This window comes from Hordeum vulgare, chromosome 3H (assembly GCF_904849725.1).
Source record: "Hordeum vulgare subsp. vulgare chromosome 3H, MorexV3_pseudomolecules_assembly, whole genome shotgun sequence".
Taxonomy (NCBI): domain Eukaryota; kingdom Viridiplantae; phylum Streptophyta; class Magnoliopsida; order Poales; family Poaceae; genus Hordeum; species Hordeum vulgare.
Window position 1 is genome coordinate 162059760 of NC_058520.1, and position 7392 is coordinate 162067151.

Genomic DNA, 7392 nt, shown 5'->3' on the forward strand with positions numbered 1-7392 from the left:
CCTCCCGTGGCCCCAAGTGCTCGGAGTGTGAAGAGAACCAGGGGTTCTTCTGCCGAGCCCGTGGATCAGCCATCCAAGGTGGCTAAACCCAGCGGGTCTAAACCTCAGAAAGCTTTGCCCCGGATGAGGATCGATGTTCTGGTCGCCTCAGCGTAAGTATCTTTGCTCTTCCATCTTCCTTCAATATCCGATTGGACTCTTCTTTTTGGGAATTCATGTTTACCCGTCGAATGGATTTCACTCAACAGAGCTGCTACCTCCGCCACCTCTCTGCCGCGTGAGGGTGACAATCCCATGGACACTGATGACGCCGCCACGTCCCAGCAAGGTACGTTGTCACGACTCCGAGAGCTGTATTACCGTTTCGCGAGTGCTGTCATTGATCTTGATCTTTTTCTGTATTTTTATTTTGTTCAGTCGGGCTTCCTTCGGAGGTGATCCATCTGGACGACGACGATCAAAGGGGGTCGGAACCAGCTTTGGCGCGTGTCCCTGGGATTATCCAACCTGCTGCCAACCCCACCATGAGCGTGCCGCCGACTGAGACGGTGGCCTTCATGGTGGAACCGACTGGAGCAGAGCTCGGGATGCCCAGGGAGCTCGGGATGCCTAGGGCGCCTTCTGCCACGCCGGGTCCGTCGACTGTTCACTACCGACGCCTCCCGGAAGATCAAGTAGGAGCCGCCAAGGACGCCATGGTACAAGTGGAGCTGATGGTGGGCGAAGCCAAGGGAGCATATGACTCCATTGCGTCCCTGTACAAGAAGAGCTTGGAGCTTCGGGATGATATCCGAGTAAGTGCGCTAGTAAGTGTTTACATTCCTCTTGGTGCCCACTGGGGGTTTTGGCGAGATACTCAGATACAGTAGGTTAATTTTCCAGTGGGTTCACTCTGAGTGAACCCAGTGGGTGTAGTCCCCGATACTTCTGCCGAGTGTTTGCACCGACAGTTTTCTTTATATGTATTTTCCATAATCTCTACATATCAGAGCTGATCTGCCCGAATGGTACCAGTGGGGGCACGCCGAGTGCACCCACTGGGTGTAGTCCCCGAGAGTAGTGTTACTCGGGTCGAGTAATAGTAGTCTCATAGTGTTGTTGGTTTGCTATGGAGCTCAATGGGACCGACCTGTTCGAGCTTCATACTAGTGGGGTCACTCTCAGTGAACACACTGGGTGTAGTCCCCGAGACCGCTGTCGATTGCGTGCATCGGCAGGGGTCTGAAGAATCTTGAGTTTTGATTGTTTTGTCATATCTGTCGAGACTTTTTCCTTGTTGAATCTGGCTGATCCTCCCTTTGTGTCTCTTTGACAGAAGACTTGTGAAGTGGGATCGGCCTATACTGCTCTGATGGCCGAGAAGACTCAACTTGCTGCCGACTTGGAGGTAGCTGCGAATGATATGGCTGGCATGAAGAAGGCTCTTGCTGAACTAGAAAAATCTTTGGAGGAATCTCGGGAGACTAACAAGGCACTGTTAGCCGAGTTAGAAAATATGAAGAAGGAGAGATCTGAATGGGTGGGCCAGCTGATGTCAATGAACGCTCCGTGCAAAGCGCAGGAGAAATACGTCGGCGACTGGGCGAAGAAGATGGTCGCACTGCTTGGTGGTAAGTTGCTTGCCGAGTGCTCTTTGACTTTGGAGTTCACTCCGCGCTTATTTTCTCCCTGTCTTTTCTTTGCAGATTTCTGTCAGGACGTTGAAGTCGAGACCGCCGAAATTGAACGGGCGCTTGGGCAACCGAATGTTCCACTCGGTGATGAAGCTAACCGGGACATGTTCCGACTGAATTCCCGCCTTAACAAGGTGGGTCCTTTCGTTGGTCGCCTGAGAGAAGTTGTCGGCCGAATTGACAAAGAGCTGTGGCCTGAAGATGACTCCCGGAATGAGATAGAGGGGTTGATGACTCGACTGGAGGATGTTCCAAGCAGAGTGCAGGCATGGAAGAAGTCTCCCGCTCGGTGTGGCGCGGACGTGGCGTTGTCTCTGGTCCGAGTGCATTGTAAGGAAACCCATGAAGACAAGCTGAAGATGTTGCAGGTCGCCAACACCAAGAAGCTTCGATTTGAAGACTTCATGGAGACCTTCCTCGACACGGCCACTCAGATTGCAGATGGAATCGACCTCGACACCTTCGTGGAGCCTGCCAACCCTGGCGATGCTTGATTGACTTTATGCTGAACGCGCATTTACCTCGGTTTTCCGAGTGGAGTTTGTATTAAACTTTGGCCACCGATGTTGGCCGGTACATTCGTGGCTCAGTGTGGATAAACTTGATTCACAACAAGCTGACTGATCGTTGAACTCAATTTGAATTCGAACCGGATCTTTTGCTCTTCTTTCGCTGAGTTTTTTTTGACACGATTTTGGCTCGTGGTTTTTGTTTAGGTGACTCATCTAAGCCTCCGAGTGTAACTTGTGTGCCCACTCGGAGGAAACTCTTTACTTAGGCAACTCTGGTTCGCAGCTAAGTCCCCGAGTGTGACTTTTGGTGCACACTCGGAGCAAGTTGTTTACTTAGGTGACTCTGGGTCGCAGCTAAGTCCCTGAGTGTGACTTTTTGTGCACACTCGGAGCAAGTTGTTTACTTAGGCGACTCTGGGTCGCAGCTAAGTCCCCAAGTGTGACTTTTGGTGCACACTCGGAGCAAGTTGTTTACTTAGGCGACTCTGGGTCGCAGCTAAGTCCCCGAGTGTGACTTTTGGTGCACACTCGGAGCAAGTTGTTTACTTAGGCGACTCTAGGTCACAGCTAAGTCCCCGAGTGTGACTTTTAGTGCAGACTCGGAGCAAGTTGTTTACTTAGGCGACTGTGGGTCGCAGCTAAGTCCCCGAGTGTGACTTTTGGTGCACACTCGGAGCAAGTTGTTTACTTAGGCGACTCTGGGTCGCACCTAAGTCCCCGAGTGTGACTTTTGGTGCACACTCGGAGCGAGTTGTTTACTTAGGCGACTCTGGGTCGCAGCTAAGTCCCCGAGTGTGACTTTTGGTGCACACTCGGAGCAAGTTGTTTACTTAGGCGACTCTGGGTCGCAGCTAAGTCCCCAAGTGTGACTTTTGGTGCACACTCGGAGCGAGTTGTTTACTTAGGCGACTCTGGGTCGCAGCTAAGTCCCCGAGTTTGACTTTTGGTGCACACTCGGAGCAAGTTGTTTACTTAGGCGACTCTGGGTCGTAGCTAAGTCCCCGAGTGTGACTTTTGGTGCACACTCGGAGCGAGTTGTTTACTTAGGCGACTCTGGGTCGCAGCTAAGTCCCCGAGTGTGACTTTTAGTGCACACTCGGAGCAAGTTGTTTACTTAGGCGACTCTGGGTCGCAGCTAAGTCTCCGATTGTAACTTTTTGTGCACACTCGGAGTTAGTTTTTTAGACAGGAGTCTGCAAACGCGGAAGAATTTTGAATCGACAAGAAATTAATCCGCTTTGTATTACTTCGATGACATTTGTTCTTTACATTGTCTCTGTCGGCGGTTATGTGTAGAAGCGCTTCAGTAGATCTCCATTCCATGCTCGCGGCTTGTCCGTCTCCCTGTCGAGGTTGTAGAGTCGATACGCTCCGTTGTTCAGCACCTTAGAAATGATGAACGGTCCTTCCCAGGCGGAAGCCAACTTGTGTGGTCTCTGTTGATCCACTCGAGGCACCAGGTCGCCTGCTTGGAACGTGCGGCTCGTGACGTGCCACGCATGAAATCGCCGCAGATCTTGCTGATAAATTGTTGAACGGATCAATGCCATCTCGCGCTCCTCTTCTGAAAGGTCTACTCCGTCTTGCCTGGCTTGCTCTGCTTCGGCTTCGGAGAATAGTTCGACTCGTGGAGAGTTGTGAAGCAAGTCACTCGGAAGGACTGCCTCTGCTCCATAAACGAGGAAAAACGGGGATCGTTCTGTCGATCTATTCGGAGTTGTTCGGAGGCCCCACAGCACCGAAGGCAGCTCGGTGATGTAACATCCCAATTTTCTTAAATTCGGATGTTAATAGATCATTCATTTGCATCTCATATTTTATGCATCATTGTGTTCTTCTGAAAATTTTATCGTTATGTGACTACGGGCAATTTATTGGAGTGGAGATAATATGACTTCTCCCCTGTGAGTTAAAGTCACCAATTTGGTTTTTGCAAATTTTCTAAACTCCGAAATATTTTTTTTGTTGAGTTTTTCAATCGAGTTGTGTGACCTATTGCATAAAACTATTTTCAAAAGTTTGCATTAGGTGGAACTAGGGTTCCTATATATATAATATATATATTAGTTGTATATATTCCTGTTTTGTTTTTCTCCTAAGTATTCTAGTGTATATATATATATTAGTACATACTATTTTTTTCAAGTATTTGTTAGCTAGGAAAATATATTTTACTGTTTTTTTTTTCTTTTTTGCTGCTGTTAGTTTGTTTTTCAAAAAAAAAGGAAACCTGCCAGGCCGAGCCAAAGTGGCTCAGCCCAGCCGCCACCCGAGCCATGCAATCCCAGCATGCAAGCCTGCATGCAACCGAACCCCATGTCCCAATCTCCTCTCTCTCCCCACGTAATCTCTCTCCTCTCTCTTCCCGTTCTTTACTCTCTTTCCTTCCTCTCTCTATTCTCTCCTCTCTCTCCCCCACGCGATCTCCTCTCTCCAGCAATTTCTTCCTTCCCGTGCTCCCTTTCCTTCCTTGTCCACCTCACCCCACCGCCTCCCTCTCTCTCTGTTTCTCCTGCCCGACCCCCTCTCCCCCACGTCCCCCTTCCTCTTCTCCCTCCCCTTCTCTTTCCTTTCTCCACCAAGACCGAGACCGACCCTACTCTCCCGTGATCTCCTTCCCGAAGCTCTCTCTCCCCTTCCACAGCCACCCCTCCCCAAGGCCTATATAAACCCCCTCCCCACCGCTACCCCTCCCCAACCCTAGCCGCCGCCGCCGCCACCTCACCCCGCCGCCGCTCTAGCCGCCGCCGCGAGCAGCAGCAGCAGCCCGAAAGCTGCTGCACTTCGGCCTCGCCAGGAGGAGGAGCCCTCCCCGAGCTCTCTCTTCACCGCCGCCTCTTCCCCGCGGAGGAGGAACCACTCCCCGCCGCCTGACGTCTCCACCGCCGGAGCTACTCCCTCCTTCCCCGCCGGCCAACTCTCCTCTCGCCGGTGCAACACCTCCAGCAGCAGGTAGCTACCTCCCCTCTCTCTCTATATTGCATGCAATCCCTCCTAGCCTTTAGATCTCCATGCAATGGCTAGGATTAGAACACTAGTAACCCTTCGGTTATTCTCAGAAAACCAGTAGGTTCTTATAGTCACTTATGAGTTAACCGGCGACTTTGCTAGCCTTAGGCCGTTTGCCCGAAGTCACGAAACAAACAGCCACTACAGCCAGTAGAAACTTGCCACGTGTGCCTCTCTTTAGCACTAGCAGTTTTGTAACTTTCTATCCAGATTTCAAAAACAGAAACTTTCAATCTTGTTTTGGCCACAACTTTTTATCCCTACGTCCAATGACATTGATTCTTTTTCCAGTAGCTCAAAAATTTCCTGTAGTTTTTAAAAACATATAATTTGTCTCTGTTTGAAATTGTTAAATATAAGTTAGAGCAGATTTAGTTTAAACACTGTTTTTCTTATTCCAGGAGTTTTTAAAATGATATTGAGTTGATTCTTTTTGCTACTGTTTTCTAGTGATAAAATCTTACTGTGGTAGAAGTTTCAGAATTTTTTAAAGTATTTGTACTGGTGTTTTCAACAGAAACAAGTTTCGGCCATACCGGCGCGCGATAAATGCTTTTGCGTTGTCTTTTGCAAATCATTGCATGTGATGTTATTTTTACTCGTGGCATGATTGAATTGATTATGGTGTGATTTGTGTTTGTATCGGTAGATCATCCGGAGTGCGAAGCGTGTTACTTAGAGACGCTCGAGCAGGACAACTATCGTCAAGGCAAGTCATCTTTGATCATGTTATTTTTACCTATGTTTTCAATGCATAGTAGATCACCTTCTTTGCCCTATTTGCATGCTGCCTAGGTACTTGGAAACTTTAGTCATAGGTGTAGTATCATGTGGTAGGAACACCAACACCCCGATACTTGGCCCCGGGACGACAATGTTATAGTTGCTATGCTTAAGTAGACGGGTTCTCGGTTGAGTGTATTCCACGAGTGATGCGAGGTTGATATAATAACCAAGACCGGACTAAGACAAGATTTTCAAGACCTCGGACGCAATGCAACACTGGGTGAAGGACGGTTGACCGGCTCCCTGGAAAACCGAGTGGATGCCCGGGATGCTGGAGAGGCCATGTCATCCTGCGGAAAGCTTCACCCAGGTCAAAGAGACGGACGGAGACTTCAAGACTCAAGGCTTACCTGCACAGCCACAAGTCATTATGGGCTCTGGCTTGGTTGGACAACGCGGCGACTCTGGACAGGCGGTGCTAGCAGATGTAGACGAATGGTAGGAATGGATGGGCACCGACAGGGATTCAGAGGGACCCGTTGAAAGACCATGTTTTGATCATCCGGTCTTCAAACACCCTGAAGTGCGAGGACAAACCCGGAGGCGATCAAATCTTGTGGGGAACGTGTGCAAAACTCTGCAGAGTACCCAACCTAATCGATTAGCCGTGTCCACGGTCATGGACAACTTGAGCCGAAGGCATTGAATTTCCCCTGAACTCTCGACACAACTTAATAATGATGTGGGTGTTAACAACTATTCAGGTACGAGAACTGGTTGGCGGAACCATCTCGTTAACAACAAACATTGTAGTAAATTTTGCTTTCAAACCCTTTTGTTGTAGGATAAAACTGGCTTTATGCAAAACTTAGCTCCACCGGCCAAATATGCATGTAGAGATAGATGATTATTATTTTACTCCCTCTCTTGATGATTTGCCAGCATATTCAATATGCTGACCTACACGGCTGCAACGTATCATGTTGCAGAGTACTTTTCCGACCAAGAGTGAGGCTACGGTTCTACGCTCAGCGACATGCCCTTGGAGTCGGATGTACTCATCTACCTGATGCTTCCGCTTAGTCTTCGTTAGATAATCTCATGAGATGGCCTTCAGCCACTTTATTGTACTCCTTTATTGTAATAAAGTACTCTTTATGAGATTTCGATTAATAAAGCTGTGTGATTGCACTCTTGAATATATACATTATGTACTGTGTGTGTACCAGCATGATCTTGGGATGGTACGGAAACACCAGAGGCTAGACTCGTTGAGTCGGGTCGCTACAGAAATGGTATTCAGAGCACACGCTGACCTTAGGACGTAACCTCTAGGAATGGAAAAGCCTTAGGAAGAAAACTATTTTCTCTTATGTCTATAAATCTTCTATTTCCTCTTCTGATCATTTCTGACTTCTCTCCGATTTTACAATGTTTACATGGCCACCTTCATCCCTGTTAAGTTCACGGAG